The following is a 22,349-nucleotide window of genomic DNA, read 5'->3' as shown; positions in this document are numbered from 1 at the left end:
CAGTTAAAATGGTAACTATTTAAAAAATGTAAAACTAAACCCTAAAATGTAAAACTAAACTCTACCTAGTAATAAAATACTCATTAAAAATATTTATACTTATTTATGTGTTATCCATAGAGAGTATAAATATCTTTGGTAAAATTCCTAAATACTTTATATTTACGGGTGCTATGCCTCAAGCACTCCAAGTACTATTCATACTCACCTCAGGATCTTTGCACTTGTTCTTCTCCTTGTTTGGAAATGTATCCTCTTAAATCTTATAATGGCTTTTGTCTCTCACTTTCATTCAAGTCTCTGCTCAAATATTGCCTTTTCAGTGCTAGAAGTCAGAAAGAAGGTGACAAGTCTACTTGAAATAGCCCCTCTCTTATTTGCCACCACATGATAGTATATATTTATTGATTGACTGATAATCTCTCCTCTTTGATTTAAGCCTCGTAAGAGACATTCAGCTAATGCTTGTTGAGTGAGGGAATGGAGAAATAAATGAAAGTAAAAACTAAAATAATGTTAGTACTGACTTCTGAAACCAAATATTTTCTAAAGTATTTATTAAAATAATAATATGGGCTAATAGAGTATTTGGATAGCCATTGTAAACATTATTTTAAGTACTTTGATATTGCCGAATATCTGGAAGAATAATGGACCGTGTTTCCATAGTCAAGCTGCATTCCATACATTATCTCATTTAGTCCTCATAAAAGCATAGCTGATGAAGAAATGGAAACTTAGAAAGATAATGCTAGTTGTTCAAAGCCATTGAGCTAGTGAGTAGTAAAATCAATGTAGTATAACAGAGGTCTATTCGACTCTAAATTCAGTGTGTTTTCTACCACACTGATCTTCCTACTCAAATGCCTCCAAACTACTTATTTTGTGCTTAACTATTAGCTGTGCTTAAGTCAACATCATCACTACCTCCTTGCAAGTTCTCTGCACCACGGAGGAGAAACTGAGAACTCTATTTCCCAGAATCCCCTTTCCTCCATGATTTCAAGTTGGACTTTGCCAGTGAGCGGCTTTCACATGAAAATGAAGGGTGGGAGGGAAGGATGGGCATTATTTTCCCAAGATCCTGGCAGCCAGGCACATAGACAGACCTGAGGTTCACAGCAGCTTTCCAGGGAGCTCCTGAGGACCACCTCCTTCAAAACTGCAGGTGAGATCATCAGAGGCGGCTCTTCTGATCTTTGCTTCCCCAGTTCTTCCAATGTAAGCCTCTGACTGTTATATTAAAACTCTTTATACCTGGGGTCCATAGAGTGGGTTCTGTTTTCCTGACTAAATTCTGAATACATGCATTTTGAATATGATATTTTATCACAACCTCTCTTAGCGTTTTAACAGATGAGAAAACTGAGGCATAAAGAATTAGTCGCTCTCGTGGCGTTATTCATAATAGCCAAGAACTGGAAGCAACCTAGCTGCCCACCAAGGGACAAATGGAGAAAGCAGATGTGATATATATATACACAAGGGAATATCACTCAGCCATAAAAAAAAGATGAAATCTTGCCATTTTCGACAATGTGGACGGACCTTGAGGGTATTATGCCAAGTGAAATAAGTCAGAGGGAGAAAATCAAATACTGTATGATCTCACTCATACATAGAAGATAAAAACAACAACAAAAAAACACACAGAGACAGAGACTGGACTGGTGGTTAACGGGGAACTGAGGAGGGAGGAGGGCGAAAAGGGTGATGGGTGCATGTGTGTGGTGATGGGTAGTAATTAGTCTTTGGGTGGTGAACGTGATGTAATCCACACAGAAATTGAAATATAATTATGTACACCTGAAATTTCTATAATGTTATATACCAGTGTTACCACACACACACACACAAAAGAGTCAGTTGTGCTACATCACAATAAATGACCAGGGATTTATCCCTCAAGTGTGTGCTGATTCTGATTAAATTGGAGGAGTATATTGGGGAGAATGTGCAGGCTGCTGGTCTCAGTGAGAAGCAGGGTCATAATCTCCTGGCTATGTCATTGGCAATACCTGGGTACAGAAGCAGGAAGTGATGGTAAATGTATTTATCAGTCATGTACTAAAATATCAAGGGAATAATAAAATGACAACTCTGGTTTGGCTTTCCGTGACTCACGTTGGTACCCTAGAAAGTCACACTTCGGACAATTTTTTAGCCCTCTGCACAAATCAGGACTAAAGATGTAGTCTCATATGTTAAACATTGTAAGTTAGCTATACCATTATGTTTTATTTTCATATTTTTAGAGGTTTCCAATCATTTTTTATTGCCCATTCAGTTACTATAAATCCTTAGTGGGTGAATAACCCTTCTTCTAAAAGGTTTTTATATTAACATATTTATTTCTGGGCTTACTCAGACAAAACACAGGCTTTTACTAAAAGCCCTTGGTCACTCAGTCAAATGTATCATTCATCCCGTGGTGCTGCACAACCTTAGAGAGGAGCATGTCTCATACATAAGATCAATAATAACTGTAATGTACTCAGCACAAGCAAGATTTGGTACTTCCTTCACGAAAGACTAAAAGACACTAAAAAGAATAGTGTTACTGTTACTGGCACCTTTATTCTTGTTCTACAAGCAATATGCAATTTAATTTGGATTTAACTTCCCTACTCTGTAATCTGCACTTCTTTCAGAATGCCGACATGAAGGAAATGGCATATCAGAAGAGTCTGGCAAATGTGCATTTTAAACATAAGGCAGGCATTATGAGATCTACTATGTGTCTGATCTTTGTTCTTGGTTCATCAGGCCACAATTCATGTCAAGCCATTTATCTTATTTTTATTTCAAGACTACAATTGCTACACTAGGTAGTTTAGCAGTTAGAGAAAATGATTAATAGGTCTCCTTAGCTTCTGATAAATGGTTAGGAATACAAAAATGGAACAAAACTAACAACAACCATAGAATATACAACCAGTGATCCAGAAGTGGAACGGCAGTCCCTCACCTATTTCTGGGAAGGAAGGCAACAATTTGATGCAAATATTTCTGTATTTTCCCACTCAAGGCTCATTGCTTACAAGTCAATTTCTATTATTGTTATTTTCCGATAATGCAGTAGATCAATACTATATTTTAAACAGACTATGTCTTAGAGGTTTTTAAAACTGCCTGCCCAGTGTGTCTAATTTGAGGGTAATGAGTGCCTTGGTTCAGCTAGGGTGTGAGTTCTAATGTCAGTTGTTCCCATTTCACAAGCAGAATGTTTGGCCCACGATTTGTCAGGTGATTATGATCTGCTTATGTCCACTCAGGTGGCCGCTGAATTGCCCGCAATCTGCACCATTAATCAAGATGCCTACTTGGTTGTTAAGGGAACTGAAAACATCAGTTCAGCTATTTTTTCCAATCTGGTGTTTTTCATGTGTTCCGCACTTTATCATGTTAGTTACTTAATTTCTCTGTTTTGCATTCACTTTTCCACTTACAATAGAAAAATGCATCAGTGTATCAGTGTTACCATAGTTTTTAGCCTGCATAAAAATCTGGCAATGCCTTTTAACCTGACCTTGATAAGCAGATTACTAAAATTTTCACAGTAAGAGATGTAGCTGGTCTCCAAAAAATACGTTTAGTTCAGTAGCATCGGAAAAGTGTGAAAACAGAATCATTTTTCTATTTACCAACCGAAATTATGTCCGTGTATTTCCACTATCATTTTCTACTTCATACTTAGTGGAGATACTTAAACAAATGTTAATAATTAGTATAATATTCTTGAGGACTTCGGTTCTTTCTTGAGATAAAAGTTAAAGAGAAAGCTGAGAAATTATCAAATGGGTTTTATCCACAAAGAAAAAATACCTAGAAAATCTAGCTAAAGCAGAACCTATTCTCAATTTTAAAAACGTTTTCTTTAATCCTTTTCAATCTGTTTTTTAAAATAGTAATTAATTAATTCAACAAATATTTAATAGGTACTTAATTTGTTACAGGCCTTTGGATATTTAAAGATCAGAAAACCCTCAAGAAGTTCTAAAAATGGGGATTCACAGTGAATTCAATCCCACGCTCCCTTTCCAACCTGTCTACTCACCAAATCTCAATTTGCTGCCCCCAAATATTGTACGAAAATAATTATAACATTGAAAGGGTGATACCTCTATGAAAAATACATAAAGCAAGCTAGGTAAATTATGCAACACACTCGTGATGTCTTCAGCTAAGTGTAAAACTGTGTACACTTTTCAGGATAGAAAAGTTAATTCAAGGTTTATGATTATAACCTTTAGGAGAGACTGGTCACTATACCATCCAAGTTATATATACGATACTCTATCCCAAGCTATTTTTCCCTGTATACTCTTGTAAAGAGAGAGAAGTTAAACAGCCTTGATAAAGACAAGGACAGGGTATCATGGTGCATGCAGAAGGAGCAACTAAACAGTAACAAGTCCGTCTGAGACTCCTGGCTTCAACAGAAATGTCCTATACAGGGACATCTAGATTTCTCTTTTTCCTGATAAGAGACTGGATCTCTAGAAGGAGACAGTGGCAAGAGATAAACTGTAGGCATTCACTTACTAAATGTTTACTTATTGTATTTCCATTCATGGGACATACGTTCAATAACTATTTCTTGAGTGTCTATCGTGCGCTAGGCATTTGGCATTTAAGAATCCCAGCATCAGTGATGTTTCTGTCCTTGAGAAGAAAAATGAAAATCCTAGCTAGAACCTCAGATCCATTCTTTCCCCCAACATTGATGACTCAAAGTCTTCTAAATTCTGTTTAGAAAAGCCACACAAGTCTGCTTGGGGTGAGCTTCCCAAATCTTCCCTGGGGAAAAACCCTTCCCATTATGAAAATTACACGTTAAAGAAATTAAACTAGCTCTTTCTGGCTTATAAACCATTGTTAAATAAAGAAAGAACACCCCAAGCCTGAGGAAAACCCTAAATGACACCTAAAAATACAGATATCTCTGGCAAAGCATATTTAGAAGAAATCACAGAGAAGATAATTTTTTGACCACCTCTCTTTGTTTCTACAGTGTTGGAAACTTGTAAAAGCAAAGACTTCACTTGGAAAAAAGAAAAGCTGTGAGTTATTTCACTTAAATGAAATGCAATTTTACCAGAAAGGACCCTTTTTTCTTTCAAAGTGTGGCAACAGTAATTTAATTTAGGAGGCTGTTAACCCCTGAAGTAACAGATATATAAATCATATTAAAACCACCCAGGAATTTGTAGTGAGCAATGAACTAGATCCCAAGACCAATAAAAGAGTTTGGCTAAGTGACTTATCTAAAATGTACACCAGGTAGCAAAGAAGAGGATCCAGGCTGAATTAAAAGCAAATACTCAGTTTCCTTTTCCTGCTTTTCTATATTTTTCTCTTCACTCAGCCGCAGTTTCAAAGTAATTTTCTGATCCTTTCCAGTAAGATTTCTTTTCTCTTTTCTCTCACCTTTTTTTCTCAGTCAGAGTTTGTCATGAGTTTAGAAACTTCTGAAAAGAACTTAGCCCCATTCAGAAATCAACCCAACTCCTGTCCTCTCAAATATCTGATGAGAAATTCTGCCTGTGTTGAGTGTACTAAATACTATTTTGTCTGATTATATTAAACCAATTATATTGTTCCCACTTAAAATTTTAAAATGCTTTGAGGCAACTATTTTCACATTTCATAGAAAAGGAAATAGGTTTAAGATTCAGAAACTTAGCAGGTGCTCGGAACAACACATATAACAAGGAATTGCTCCTTGTGATTCAAGGTCATATCCTGTTTTTTAAAAATTTAATTCATTTGAAGATATGTAAATAGTGTATTATATATATATATAATAGTATATATAATATAATAATTATATTAATAATAGTATATTTCATGTTATATAAAACAATGAAATATTACATAACCCTTGTATCATTGGTCTATATTGAATTTTTGCTATTTATCATTAGTAATGATGTCTTTGCCAAAAATTCCTAAAAGAATTTTTAGGAATGGTCACTAAATTGACATAGCCACTGGACATGTGCTTTTCACAATCTTGATGTCCTACTTTCAATCTCTGAAATACATTTTAGCCAGTATTTTCTGTTGTGAACAAGAAGAGTGTGGTGCCAGAATAGGGAGCACTGAATTGTCCCAGTTATCAACATTTCAGTAGCCACAAGAGTGCCTCCTGATTTGCTTTCTCCAGAGCTGACCACACTTCAGCATTGCATGCATCAACCCAGGAGTATTCTTCCAGTGTTGGCTTCTCTCCTTTTTGCAAAATCTAAAACTGTAGGAAAATAGCAGACCCACTCGGTGGGCAGCCACTGCACCTGCCTCTAGGTCTTTATGAGACTTCTTTATCCTGTCTTGATGCTTCCACAGAAGGGCGCCCACAGCAAGTTCCTGATCTCAGTCATGCAAAGAAAATGCATTACTTACCAAAAACAATTTTCCTACTTGTAAGAGGCCCTCTCTGAGAAATGGGTACTGGGTAGATTGTTGAGAGTGAAGCTGAATTGGTTTGCTGAGGGACAGAACACAGAGAAAAAGATATAGAGACATATTTTAGCTTTGGTATAATAACAGACAATGGCATATTGTCCTACATGTTTAATAAGGGTTTGATCATTTTTTAAGAAGGAAAAAGTGACAAGATTGAAGAACTTGAATAATTTGGAATGTTAAAAAGAAGAAACACATATTGACAATATTTGATAAATTAAAAAATATAATTTCTTTCATAGAATTTCATAGACAGAAGGCAAAGATATTAAAATTTAAACACATCTTGGTATGCAAAGTTCCATTTTTGGTTACTGAGAGAGTTGCAAGAGGGAAATAATATTAGTTGATAAATAAGAAATAATAGCTACAATTTACTCAGTGGTTATTGTGTGTCAGACATTGAACATTTTACATGAATCACCTCATTGCTGGCAGACATTACTAGTGACTACCCAATAAATACCCTATGTTCTTCCTTACTAACAGGGCACTGAGTTTGTTTGGAGTGGAAATGTGTCCAACCACAAATCCTCTAATTTTCTAGCCTCCATTGTGGCAAGGGGTTTCCATAAGATGCAGTAATAGCCTCTGAGACATAATGGGAACCTACCAAAAAGATTTCCAAAAAAGGAGATGCTACCTCCTTCTCCTTCTCAGACTTGCAGGAGTGACAGCAACCTTGCAACCACAAATACGAAAATCACATGTGAGTAGATGCTCCAGCCCTGGGCTGCCAAATTCCAGGCTTCTTATTATGTGTGAGAAATACATCCCTAATTGTTCAATCCACTGTTAATTGCATTTCTGATGCATACACAATTTCCAACTGATGTATTATTTAATTCCTCCTGTGGAGTAAGTACTAGGTTGAATATATGAAATTTTGACTAACAAAAATGGCAATTTCATTCATTCATTTTTCATAATTCATTTAACAAGTATTTATTGAACATCTACTGTGTACCAAGCTCTAATACATGATAGCAAACTAAAAAAACAGTGCCCCCTATTTTCAAATGTATTACCAAAATATTACTGTCTACTCCCCAGATTTATAAAACTAAATTATAGAACTAGTTAACCAGATTAAAAGGATAATTACCCAAATATGAGTCAGACATGACAGGATGGAAATTATATAGATATGTTTATTTAAACCAAACAGATCATTTCCTTTTAACATCAATATGGGAACAATTCGAAATTCAATATCTTGTGCAGCGGTGCTTATAAAGTTCAGAAAATTGGAACTCTACAAAAATGGGAAAAAGAGAATAGGGCAAGTCCTCTAACAGGCTGCAGTTTAAAAAGAAAAAGAGGCCAAGATTCAGGATCTATGGGTGAGGAGCTTTACTTCCTCTCCAACTTCTCTTTAAAATGTGGGCCACAGACTTTGGACAGCAGCTTCGATCTGAGTTCACATCCAAGTGATTTTTTTTTTTAATTTTATTGCCAAGAACAACCAGACTTGGCAGGAAGCTCTGACACACAAGCATTAGTTCCCAAGCAGTACCAACTGTGTCTTCTAAGAACTGTGGTCAGACACTCTAATGAGGCTCTTATGGGGAAAAATAACAATTCTTGACTTGAAATCTAAAAAAGAAAACAAAACAAAAACCAAAAAAAAGAAAAAGGGTTGCTCTAGTTGGTTTTAAAAATTCTTTTGAAGTTGGAGGAATTTCTCTTTATTTTTCTTAATATTCTGCCTCTATGAAATGTTGATTGGGGCAACAAGTGTACTTCCCAAATGTCTACACAGAAAGGACACTCTATTGGTTCAGGAGATCGAGCAGCAATGTTGAGATTTAAAAACCATAAGATTTAACTTGACAGTTGGGGAGAAAATTTCAGTTTTGCTTTGCAAGATTTTTATGAGGATTATCTAATAAGGCTGTGTGCTTTGTCTTCACAACTAGAGGGACTGAAAAAAAAGTGTTAATGAGAACATTGAAGGTTTTCACCAAACAAATATTTAGTAACATTTTAATAAAAATTTCATATAATATTTTAATGGCTTAAGTCTAGCAATTTGCTAATTCCAAGCACTAGCACACCGTAAGAGTCCATTGTAGACAGGATGGCTGTTGAAATACCTCACTCCCCAGGAAAGTATGCTTGTTTAGGTGCTTTCTGGTTTTGTTAAGGTTATTAGCTCATCAGAAAAGTGCTAATCTTTCCTGAGAGGAGTTAAAGGTGGCTTTGGGTCCTGGTCTGCCTGACACCATCTTCTCCAAAGCAGAACATGTGTCCTGCATGCAGGGACCTGAGGAACATATGATCTTGTCCATGTCAGGCAGTACTGCTGTTATAAGGATGGAACCACCACAGAAATAAGAGATAAGAGCAACCACAAATAATCATGTATTAAAGAAAGCAATTTCTTTTAAAAAATTGTTTGATCATTAAAGTTCTATAAAAAAAAATTAACCACAAATAAAGGCTTTCAGATCTGATAATGGACCAGCTCCAACTCATGGAAGAACCATGGTCCAACAATCAACCAAGGATTCCACTGAAAAGAAATACTTGAATTTTACCATCAACTGAAAAAGAAACCTCCTAAAAACAAATAAAAATGTTGGCCTATTTTGATAAGGAAAATAAGGAAAATTTTTAATTAACTGAATGTAATTTGGAATTCTCAAAATTATGAGAGTTTAAAAATAATATGTTTATTTCTAATTATAAGAGAAATATATGTTGACTTAGATAAGTTGGAATACATTGAAACATACAAAGAAAGTAAAGGGTCCCCATAAACCAGTAATCAAAAATGTCCATTGTTAAGAGATTTTGCAATGTATGCAGGTATATGTGTATTTTCTTTTTCTTGTTTGTCTGTATATATATTTAATAAAACGTGTATATATTTAACATAAAAGCTCATATACATTTTTGTCTTTTTTTAAACCTAATGTCATATTTTGAGCAATTTTCCATATCTAGAAAAGTTTTTTCAAAAGCATAACTTTGATATTGCAGATTGTGGCAAACAGACTCCAAGTGTAGCTGGCATTATCCCCACCTCCTGGTGTTCACACTCTTGGGTGTCCTTTGAGTTTGTGTGGGACCTGTGACTTGTTTCTAATAGAATATGTCAAAATTGACAGGGTGTACAAGATTACTCATATGTGAATGTTATTGTGTTATATAAGATGATAGTACTCATCTTTCAGGAGTCTCTGTCTCTCCCTTGTTGGTTTTGAGGAAGTACACCACTACGTTGGGAGTACCGTGTGGACACTAGTTGCTAAGGACAGAACTCCAGGTGACAGCCAGCAAGAAAGTGAGGCTCTTAGTCCTACAGCTGCAATTCTGCCAACAGCCTGAGTGAGCTGGGAAGCAGATCCGTGCCCAGTCCCATCTCAGATGACACTGCAGACCATCTCTGCATCTTGACTGCAGCCTTGTGATATCCTACGCAAAAGATCCAGCTAACCCATGCCAAGACTCCCGATCCACAGAAACTGTGAGACAATGTGTGTTGTTTTAAGCCACTAAGTCTGTGGTAATATTGTTACATAGCAATAGAAATACACAAAGTATTTCACTCTATGTATACACGATGATTTATTTGGCCAAGCCCTTATTGGATGATTAGCTTGTTTTCTAATTTTTTAATTTTTTGTAAATAGTCTGGGATAACCATGCTTGAACATGTATATTTTTGGTTAAGTGATCAATTTTGTGTACGTTTATTATTTATTTAATTATACATTGGATTCTGATATGTTCACTCAGACACATATTTCCTGGCCGCCGATGGGTGTCCTCTAGGATTTCTAAACTGATGAAATGTAACAACAAGCACAATGTACTGAATAAGGCCACAGGATTGCCTAGGGATTATCAAATTGGATAACATCTAGGCATACCAGATGAAAGTTTGCTGAATGAAAGTTTGGGGATATTTGAGTACAAAATTATTCATGCTCAGTAGGCTCTCTAGCAACTTATTATCCAAAGCAAACAAATGTATTTTGTAAAGCATTCCAAACTAAATACACTTGAGATTGAATTTAATAGGGAACGGGGATTTTTTTCCCCCATAGGCCCATAGGCTTAATTGGACCCAATTGATCATCACATTTCTCATTTTAGGCTTATACTTTTGCTTTAAAGATCTGGAAAAGTTATAAAACTTCTTGGGGCATTCCATTCTATAAAATTAATTTCTAATTCTATACAACAGATGTATAAAGCCTGGCTCTGAATGCCATATGCTTGTGAATATTTGTAATACAAACCACTAATAGTAATGTTTTTTAAACTTTTGGTCAGAGAATTGTAGGTATTGACTGTAATTACTGACATAAAGAATATCCAGATCAGCACTACCTTTTTGAGAAAACCAGGGCTACGTAAAAGACTATGATTTACTTGTAGGGACTTCCGTCCAAGCCTCTTCAAGTATTCAAAATCAGGACTAGCTCATACAAAGCCTGCAGGGGGCAGATGGGCAAGTAATGACTGGGGAGGCCAGGGTGAGGGCTGCCGAGGGTCATCAGAAGAATCCTGACTTCATCTATTGCAGGCAGCTACCACTCAGCATTCATGGGGGTGGGCTGAGTAATGGCAGATCTTTGGATTTTTCAAGACAAAGCTGGGAGATTCATGTTTTCCAGTGAATTCTTGTTTTAAATGTGTTACAAGCAAGATCAAATATGTCTACATGCTAGATTCAGCCAACAGGATGCCAGTTTGTGACCTGTAGTCTTAGTTTTCTTCTTAAATATGACAATTGCATGTCTATTTAATAAGTGGGGAAAAAAAAGTAAGTGGAACTGGGAATTAATAGGCACAAACTTGCAAAAAGGGACTTCTAGTCAGGCATAAAACCAATAAATCAACTTATGTGCTTTCCATAGGCCTCACATACTTTCCATAGGATTCAGAACATCACCAAAGGAATTTGCCCTGAAAGTCACAATCACTTGAAATTTTACGACATGTGCTTGTGAGGACTTTTATGAACACTTTTTTGGTGGAATAAATGTTAAAGGTAAATATGCAGAGAATCAATTATTCAAAAAGAAGAAATGAAAGTAACAAATCATATCAAAAAAAGTTCTGTTGATGCTATATCTGGTTGTCATGAATGTAGGCAAACAATTAGCAGACTTTCAGTTCTGCTTTCCAAATACACAGTGTTTGATCACTGAACTAGATAGCGCTCTATTTGGCAATGCTTGCTCTGCATCTTGAATTTCAAAAGCATTGAAGTAAACTTATGAGCCAGCTTTCTTGAAAGAGCTCTCCCATGGTGGACATAAAAAATGCAAAGTGTTCTATGAAAATATGCTTTCAGAGCTACGTGATGCTACATCCAGCCAACCTAAAACTCTTCTCATATAAGCAGGCCAGGTTGTAATGTTCTTTTAATTTTAGCAGAGACCTTGCTTTATATCACTTTCTATGTCAACATCTTTGTAACTTCACATCTTAATTTTAACTAGTCTGGGAAATTAGACAATTGCTTATGCAGTGAGAAATATAGGACAGAACATTCATAGGAGACTTTTTTCCCTAAGTCAGGTTTCTCCTAGATAGTTCTAACACGCTCCATCTTACTGGTGATTTACTCCACTTAACAGCAAAGCGTAGAGAGTTATTGCAAGGGTCTCAAGATTCATGCAGAAGAGGAAAAAGAAAACACAGAGAAGAGCCTGCAGTGGGAAACATACTGCTTTCCAAAGAATAGGAGACAGGAGGGGAGTCTGGAGGAATGTGTGAGTGGGCTTGACCCACGGGTCAGAAGCTAAACAGGTGGGAGAGGCAGAGAGCAGGGCGTGAAACCAAACTGGCTAAAAGAAGCCCTAGTAAGAGACAGCAGACAAGAGAGTAGCAGCCTTCTGAAGTGCAGACATGAGCAGTTATATAATGGATCTGATGGATGTGGTCAAACAGGCTGGATAATTATGCCCCACGTATTCCATTTTGTCCTATATCTCTTAAAAGCAAAACTTTTCTTTCTTTTGGCTTGAAATATCTGAATAATTGCCTCAACTCTCACATCACTCATTCTAATTACTCCTGAATCCATTACCAATCAACCAATCAATAGTTGCCAATCTTAGAAAGATAGTATTGATAGCAGTTTTGTACCTCAGAGGAGAGAATTTTATAGTTAGGAACTTGTGGTTTTTTAGATTACCTGGTCTCATTCTAGAATGTCTTCCAATTTGCTAAAATTTTATGGGTCAAAGGATAGGCGATAAGTGGAAGTTTCACTCTCTACAAAGCTATCTCTGACTTTAGATTTTAGGACAAACTAAGGTCCAAAACACATTCTGGGGGACCATACACACTTTTTTAAAGCTTCTAAGTCAGGACTCTAATGACAAGTGAATACAGGTATTTTTAAATCACCTATATGCCATAAGCTGATTATATAACTATGTTTCAGAACAGGCCTTTTAAAGGTACAATTTTTCAACTTAAACCACTGAATATACTGTGTTTCTGAATGCCTGATATCAGAGGATATTACAGGTAACTAATGAGTTTGAAAATATCTTTCAAGATTTCTATTTTAATGATTGATAGCCTATTTTTAAGAAAGAGAAGGGATCAAAACCTACATTAACCCCAGAATCCAGGGGATATTATTACCCACAAAACAAAAATATTGAAATATAGATAATACTACATACTTTGTGTCCAGGTAAAAATTAACCCAACAACACCTCCTTCTCTGGGAAGGAATGCTTGCTGATGGACAGACTGTCCAAAAGATGCTAATCAACCCATCCATCTCAGGGTGAAAAGAAACAGATGAGGCAGGGCAACTATCAGCAGGGGTCTGGGTTACATACATAGTATGGTTATTTTACATCGTCCAAATTACTCTGAAAATTCTCAACAAAGAATAAAATTTTTCTAAATCAGCCCCCAAATTAAGATTTTTGCAAATGGTGGTAAACTAAAGTAAGAATCTTAAAGACATTTGAATGTTCTCATCCTTTCAGCAATTCAACTTTTAGAAATAATCAAAGAAGAGTATGAAAATCTTAGTAAAAAGTGTTCATAATAATAGCTTTTTTAAAAATAAAAGTGAAAAATATCTGATTTCCAAAAAACAGTGGACTAGATAATTCAAATAAATTTTACCGAATATTTAAGAACATGCAAACTACCATATATTATTTGGAAAATAAAGCAGAAGGCAGAACTTTTAGAAAGGATTATTTTTATACGTGTGAGAGAAAACTGTACTTTGCTTTATTTCTAAGTTTTCTATAATAGACATATTATAAAAATAATGTTTTTTTCTAACAACAAAAAACTTAAGATTAAGATAAAAAGATATTTAAAGGGCCAGCCCCATGGCATAGTGGTTAAGGCCAGCGTACTCCACTTTGGCAGCCTGGGTTCACAGGTTTGGATATTGGGTGGGGACCTACACTACTTGTCAAGCCATGCTGTGGCTGCAACCCACCTACAAAATAGAGGAAGATTGGCACAGGTGTTAGCTCAGAGCAAATCTTCTTCACCAAAAAAGAAAAAAATTTTAAAAATATTCCCTAGGGGTTAAGAAAGTTGCCTGCCAGAAATAAGCACTCTCCTTCTCCTCTTCCTCCTCCACCTCCTTCTTTTGTTCAAAGGTTAATGCACTTTGTATGTTTCCAGTTGAAATTTGGAGATTCTAGCTCACTGTTGTCCATCATTTTCAATAATTCCTTTGTACTCTTAGGTTACAGATTCATTTTCTTCAAACATATTATATTATTATTCTTGGAATTAAAATTAGAATCATTAGACCAGAATAGCCCTGGATTCCCAAAGACAACGGTCTGATACATTTGTAGACATGAGTAGACTTTGACGTCCTGTCCAAGCCTCCCCAGACAGCTTGAGTTGCTGTCTTCTGTTTCTTTAGTTTTCAATGCCAACGCCTTTTTTGTTCCCTGCCTATATTTGAGTAAATCTCTAATTTTCTGTGAATTAAAAAAAAAATGATTACTTGGTACATTTTTTCCTGTCTGCTTGTTTACTTTGTAGTCCAAACTTACAAATATTCAAATTTCCAAGTATTTTAGCTGTACTTTTAATAGCATTGATTACATCCAATAACCTCTTTCTTCTGTTTTCTCTCATTTTTTCTATCAAAAGCAATTTTATCTAATGTCTTATCTTTTTTTATAGTCTGTGTGAAACTGCTCCAATTTAAATAAAGATTAATAATTCTTTTTTCTTTGTAACTTCTGTCATTTGATGTTTTCTTATTCCTTTTAGTTTCCTTTCCTGTATTTTGACCAGTTTACTATTTTCTTGTCTCCATCCCAGAAGCCTTTAGGAACTCTGATTAGTTGTTTTGCATCCCATCATTCTTTTCTCTATAGCGCAATGTTTAAAAGAAATCATCAACAACGGACAAAAATCCATGGAGGTATACACACGTTCATCTTTCTTTTTCAAGAATTGCAGTGACTCCTAGGGATGAAAGACTTTTTCCAATAAATATTCTATACTTTCTCTTCCATTTGAACTTCACTAACCTTGTCAGAGAAGTGGGTTCTATTTACCATACAGAAGTGGTGGTGACATATGACCTGTACCACAATGGAAAGCAAGAGTTTGAATAAGCAGAAAGTAGAGGAATACTCACTCATAACCTACAATGAAACACAGCAGTTTAAAACAGTGGTTTTGATTAGTGGAAGACAATGTTTGAAAGGTGTTGTCGACACCATCCTTGAAGTCTTATAAACTTCAAGATAAATAGTCTTAGATTGGTGATACAGAGAATCCAATGAAAAAGCCATTGTGCACAGAGGGCTGTAGTCTTTAGCGTGTTTTCCTGGGTCATTAGTGACTTCAGTTGGAGTTAAGCATATTAAAGAGCAAGCGCAAGTTTAAGTGCACATTTAACTGGCTTAAAGATTCTATTTGCACACTCTCTGAAAATTGCACTAGTGAATAGAGCTAAAATCTATTTGAGTCACAGATGTGCTTTAAAGTCTTCCTGGGTAAAAATGGAAAATGTAAAGGGATGCCTCCCTGGCACCCTCTGTTTAGCGTCACTCTTATTAGACTGTTGATTATTACGAAATAAACTTAGACACAGTTAAATTTAGCCTCATGGCTCATCTACCTCCCAAAATTGCTATCTCCTTAAAGAGTGACACACCCCTAAAATATGTACCATATTAAGCCAATTATCTAGTTGGTATATTTCCTGTCTGACATAACCACGCTTTGGCTTAGAGATCAATTCATTGGGAAATCTTCTAAACTCTCAGAAACTGAATTACACAATGAAAAGTGTATCTACATGCAACAAGATATCAAACTGGATTTTTTCTATTATCTTTTAATTGGGAATAAGGCCCAAAGATGAGGGAAAAGATGCTAGTTATCCCACAATCTAAGTTTGGAGAGACACCAGTGAACCCCCAGCAGTTAGAAGCAGTTCTCTAACTGTGAGGCTGACTGAGAGAAGCAGAGGTGTGTTCCCACTACCAATATGATCGTCTTCATCCCTACCCCAGTTTACCTAAGAAAGGGAGGAGTACGGTTGGATTTTGAGTTTAATGTTTGTGGGGAAAGTGCTTTCCTCTACGAAACCAGGTGTGTATGGAGAAGGGAGCAGTCCCAAAGAATCACTCATAAAGAGAGTGCTGAAAGAAGGAGACACTGGCACCTCACCCCTGGATGAGTGCTTATTAAGCTGCAGAATCCACAGGCCTACCCTGGGACAGCCAACAGAATGGAGTGTGATGACAATATTCTTGGAAAAGATGTTTGGAAGTTTCCATTTCTAGCATGTTGTCATTTTAAGTAACCACCATGTTGTCTGCCCCATAGGGAAGAGAAAGAGAGGCATAAAATTTATTTCATAACATTTTGGAGACTTATTGAACACAAAACCTGGTCCAGGAATTTCTACCAGTATGAGGCCTCGCTGGAGTAGCTCACTGCATGGGAGTTTGAAAGAAACATAATGTCAGGTGCCTGGAAAAAAGAGGATGTCCTTCCAGTCTTTGCTGGCCTCAGAAGAACACAGAAAGGAACCCAAGCACTTCCTATGGCTCCATATATTGGAGAATTTAGGGTGAATAAAGGGAGGAACCACGTAGAATCTATGAGGCTACTGGGCCAAGCAAAGGGACACCCAACCCAGAAAATGGATTGTGGCATATACTAATTGGCTTTGGCAGAGACAAAGGAAGCAACTCAGTGATCCCTCTTAGGGAAGGATGGATTTTCAGCAAGAGAGGAGGCTAGGGAGAAGGATATTATTCCAGGAAACAGGGGGGACTACAAATCAACCATGGCCTCCAGTATCAAATAGAAGCAGACTGAACTAGAACAAGCCAGAGACACTTTCCATACTGACATGCCATGGCCTCATAAGCAGGGTCATGTGCTCACTGATAGTGGGCAAGAAGGTGGCCCACAAAAGACAGAGTCCAAAGGGAGGAGAGGAGGGAGATCGACCAGAGAAAATACAGAGGAATTGTCTAAGGGGCAGATCTTGTCTCTTCCTTCATCTCAATTTCCGCCACCATATCCACAGCGAAGGCTGGTCCTGGTGGAGTGTGAGTGGAGGTTGGGGAATTGGGGAAGAAGTCAAGCTTGGAATTGAGTTTGAGACTGATCTTATAAAATGAACAAGACTGAGTTTGAGGTTTAAGCAGCAACTGAGAATGTCTTAAACCAAAAAGGGCTGGAAAGTTAAGAAATCTGACCAAGATTTCATTACAGAAAAGCAGAATTGTCGTTATAGCTCAATTGGGGGAAGTTGCAATTAAAACACTCAATAAACTGGCTAATACTGCATGGAAGTGAATTGGAAAATGAATGCACTTCCATTCCTCACTCCACAGCTTAAGAAGAGCGTGACGACCTTGAAGTGGCCACTTATTAGTCTCATCTCCAAATCAGGGTATAACTATGTCAATTTGTTTAAAAATCAAAGTGCTATCCAAGCTCTACTCTTGAGTATAGCATGCGTGTTAAAAATATGAACTTTGGAATCAGAAGGTCTTGGAGTGGAATTCTGTTAGTAACTGGGTCACTTTCATCCACTGGAACCTCAGTTTTTCCAACCAAAGAAGTGGGGATAATTATACTTACTTCAGACAGTTGATATAAACATTGATTGGAATAATGTATGAAAAATACTTAGTCCTTAGTAAGCACTCTATAAATGCTATCATTGTTGATATAAATAAAACATTTCTCTGCCTTTATGTCTAAATGACAGTCACAATCACAGTGAAATTCAACTATTGTCAGCACACTAACCTTTCTGCTCTGTTCCAATTAAAGGTGCCAAGGCCAAGTTGGCTCATGTTCATAATGGTGCCCTGTAACAATATTGATGGACAAAAAAATCTTCCTGAGATACTTAGAAAAATATAAAATATTGGAAGTGCTTATTAGCAGACTAACATTTTAAGGGGAGATCACTATTTAAATGAATCATTGTTCACATGTGATTCAAGATGTAGGTGAGAAAGTAAATACTACTCTTATAGTACCTAGACAGTTCTTTCCTTGAAGAGTTTTTCTTCCTTTCCCCCTCATTTGATTTATACTCAATTTTAATTTAGTTCCTTGTATGTGGAACTCCGCCAAGGTTGGGAGGACTGAAATTCGATCCACTTCTAAATATTTGTTAACAAAACTCTAGTGTTTTTCGGAGTCAGTATTTCAATGCACTTGCCTCCCCTACCCACTAAGGGCTGACGCCAGCAGCCCGGGAAGCAGGAGTAATCTACAACTGTCTAACCAGCTGTTGGCACAGCGGAGAAAAATATTTGACTATGCAAATGTCCTCAACTTGCAAAACTGAGGAAAAAGCACAAAATAGAATGATTTGAAAAAGTATTCAGAAACACTGTGGCAAAGATTTTCTGTGGCTATCCTAAAACACTTCCTAGGATCTGTCTTTTGCCACCTCACTGTCTTTCCTCTCTTCTAAAGGTGATTTCCTCAGTCTTTTCCTCTAGATGTAGGTGTAAAAATTTGATACTCATTCTGTTCTATGTTAACAGTAACACGTAAGTCTTTCGGTCTCAATCAAAGTTATGGAACAAGGTTTTGCTGGGTGCCTGGACTGCCATAGTTAATTTTTAGGAATATTCTTACCTACTATGTCTTCCCACTCCCATGTGCTCAAAATAATACTGCCAATAGAATAATTTCTATTTGCAGAATCTCTAATTCCAACATTTCTAATATCACCCCACCACTATCACCAACACACACACATGCGCACACACACGCTTCAGTCTTTCCTCAGGCAAACTGAGATTAAGTCACAAGCACAGGTGGCATTGATGAGCCCAGAAGTGTTAATAGAAATGGAATATAAAGAAAAGTGTTGAAAAAGAAGTTGGAAAGAAGAAGGGAGAAACTTTGGGCTTAGAACTAAAAGAATGAGAGAGCTGAGAGCAGTGAGTGTTCTAAGTTCATCTGAAGAGCCAATCTGTCCCATGAATTGCTTTTAATTCTTTTGCTCAAGATAAGCTGATTATGGAAACTTTCAGAATTCCCTTTGTGGTTCATTTTTTTCCTGCTTGGAACTCCCTTCATTTCTGTTTCGACTAAAAATTATCTTCTACTCTCACTTCAATTTGCCAAAATTTCACTTCCAATCAGTTCAATTCATTCTCTCTAGAATGGGTTGATTACACACAAATGATATACCAAGATGATGCTGGCCATCTTTAGATAAGACTACCTAAGACAAATCCCCTAATAGCTCATCATTTAAAAAATACATCAGAAATATTGTTTTTCTAAAATATGTATATGTCCATTCCTGTCCTAACACAGTGTGCTCCAATGCCTGAGAATATTTAGTTGGGTACTTACCTAGACCAATGACAGCTGATTTGATTGGAGAGAGACTGAACTTCAAAGCCCAGACCTCTCAGAAAGACGTACAGTGAGTAAGGAAAGGAAAGACTTGGAAGAGTCAGAGCTGAGATGGAAGCAGTGTTTTCACACTGCTACAAAGTTTGCACAGTTCAGAGTTCTCCCAAGCTTGTACCAATAGAAGCATATCAAAAACAGCAAAGGTCATTCATTGCTTCCTGTTGTGCTTCATGGGCTTTATAAACACACAACAAATCTTGATAAGCACCCTGACAATTAAGCACTAAAATCATCATGCAGTGGACATTTGCTTTTGCCTCCCTAGCATCTATTTCCTCATTTTGGAAAAGTAGGCTCCAAATTTTGATTGGGGATCTATCCATTCCCTACTCTCAGTCCATCTGTTAGGATGGGGCTCTATGCTCAGCTCCAGGAAATAGAGCATCTGACCTGGCCCGGGTGTCCTACACACTTCATGCCCTGGAACACAGAAAGTGGTTGGGGATGGGCAAGTCTTGGGAGAGTGGAAAGGTGCTTTTTAACTGACCTTTAACCTGAAATGTTGTAGCTTGTCATGGCTTCCCATCACAGCAGGAGAGACTTATGAGAATAGAGCCAATATAGAGCAAAGGGAGCTGAGATATGAGAGAGAGAAACAAGATCCTAACTGAGTTGCCATGACATTTTTTGGGTCCCAGCTCAAATTGAATCCAAAATTCATGCCAACACCTTAAAATATACTTGCTCAAGGACATACAGTTAAGTGGCAGACCTGGATTTTGAATCCAAGTCTCTTGCTCTCAAAATACCATATTCTTCCAATTAAACATGAGGTTTGAAGGCAATGGTTTCCCTTGAGGAGTATAATGGTTACTTTTATGTGTCAACTTGGCTAGGCTATATTGCTCAGTTGCATGATCAAACACTAGTCTAGATGTTGCTGTGCAGGTATGTTGTAGATGTGATTAATATTCACAATCAGTTGACTTTAAGTAAAACAGATTTTGACTTTAAGTAAAACACTTTCCAGCCTCTACAATCATAGGGACCAATTACTTTAAATCTCTCTCTCTTCCTCTCCCTCTTTCTATATACATTCTGTTTCTCTGGAGAACCCTGACTGAAACAAAGAGTAACTGAAGGCCACCCACAGACTGTGGGAAAGTGCCAAAGTAAATATATTTCTCTCCCTCAATGAGTCATTTCCTAGATGACTTTCCAGAATAAGACAAGAAGGACAAACCTCCGTGATTAAGGTCAGAAAGATGCTATTTCTGTCAAGTGCCTCATGAGAAATTTTGTTTGCTTTTTTTAAAGTGAAAAAAGTCTATAGATATTTAAAAATAATTCATGTCAAATTGTCCCTGTGCAATACTTTTTTAATGCAGACTAACTTTGAAAATAAAAGGCAACTAAAAAGCATTGGTTCGGATAGGTGTGAGCAGATATTCTTATTCTTTCAAAGAGTTTGACAGCATGTTAGTGCAGGGATAGAGTCTGGAAGGAGAACTGACCAATTCTACCTTGATTCACACTTGATTTCTCATATCATCCTTTCCTGTATTCATAGCATCCACTCAAAAGATGCAGCATTGTTCAATATAGTGTAGAATGTAAGTGAATGATCAGCTTGGCTTCACAGCAACTGTGCTGACATTTGCTAAAATGACCAAACCCAATGGGATAAATAATTCACAGTTTCCCTGAAAGACATAAGGGACAGGCTTTGACGGGTTGATAAAGAAGACTGCTGCTCTTTGCATCTGCTTTCAAAGGACGGAAAACTTGTCAACTCTATCCTAGTTGTTAAATAAACCATGAAATTCACAACCCCAAATTGAGATTCTTGTTTCCAGCCACAGCTATTCTTAATTTCTTTTCCACCGATACTACAGCATAGAGAGATAAGTCAGATGATTTGCAGCTCGAAGTATAAAAGAAGTTTCAGAGAGACAATAGGAAAAAAGAAGGTTTGGTGGGTTTGGAAAATTCTCTTTCTTTTAGTACACTACAAAATGTGAAGCAAAAGCACAATGGCTTAATGAGTTTCTGTCTCTGTACTGTGACAAATCTACAATTTGGCCATTGTAAAAGTAATGATATGTTTCATTAATTTCATATGTTCTTTTAATAGAGTATTTGGAGAGAAGGCATTTTTGCTTTAGAAATTAGAGCAAAGAAATAGTGATAAAAGCTTCAAGTTGGTGTTCAGTACTTCCTGGAATACATTAATAACATTCAACCCCCTTTTCAAACACACAGACAAATCTCAAAATGATGCTTTGTGTTCCCAGTCATAATCCTAATAATGGAAGATGAGAAGTCCTTACCTAGTCTCTCCCCACAATCCACCCCCCGACACACCGCTTGCACATGCACACACACAAAAACACACTACACTTTTTACTAGTACATTTGGATCTGAAAGTGAGCATTCTATAACCCCCATCCATCTACTCAGGCACTTGTGGGCAATATCCTCTGTGCCATTTCCAAATCCCCTATGGGGACCTTTTCACAAACAAGTCACATAGTTCCCATGGTCTCACCTTGCCTTTTCACAAATATCCTCATGCTGGGCTTTCTTAGGTTGGATCCTCCAGAAGCTGACCCCAGACAAAGGTTTGAATACAAGAACTTTATTTGTGAAGGGATCCAGGAAGCACCTGAAGGAGGGGAGGGGAAATGAGACAGGAAGTCAAAGAAGCCATTCAAGGATGCACTATTGAGCAAGTTACTGTCCTGGGCAGTGGGGATGAGCTCGTGCTAGGGACTGTTGGAGCTCGTGTAAACCATATTTCAGTCATCCTCACTGGGCACTATCCTCCAACCCCAAAGTGCCATTGGCCAAAAGTAGCTCCCAGGGGAATGAAATCCCTGCACTACTAGCCTGCACTGTTTGTGGAACAAGCGAAGCTATTAGGAGGAGAGACAAAAGGGCTTGCTGTAGGACCCTATTAGCATGTGCAGGATGGGTGAATGAGAGCTAAGAAGATGTGGGTAAAGTAAATGTGGCTGTTAATAGTGTCATAGGAGGACATGTCTGTTCT

General features: G+C 37.1%; 1 long non-coding RNA gene across 1 annotated transcript; it reads right to left on the bottom strand.

Annotated features, from left to right (window-relative positions):
• Window positions 1–208: 208 nt before the first annotated feature.
• Window positions 209–21,968, bottom strand: LOC139075110 (uncharacterized). Its single transcript, XR_011525165.1, has 3 exons — window positions 21,849–21,968; window positions 6,406–6,490; window positions 209–325 (listed from the first exon to the last, which is right to left on the bottom strand). It is a non-coding gene; the product is annotated as an uncharacterized lncRNA (long non-coding RNA).
• Between the last annotated feature and the right edge of the window lie 381 nt (window positions 21,969–22,349).

The sequence above is a fragment of the Equus przewalskii genome, chromosome 13, assembly GCF_037783145.1.
Source record: "Equus przewalskii isolate Varuska chromosome 13, EquPr2, whole genome shotgun sequence".
NCBI classification, from domain to species: Eukaryota; Metazoa; Chordata; class Mammalia; order Perissodactyla; family Equidae; genus Equus; species Equus przewalskii.
Note: the sequence above shows the minus strand (reverse complement) of the source record. Positions and strands in the feature narration are given on the sequence as shown.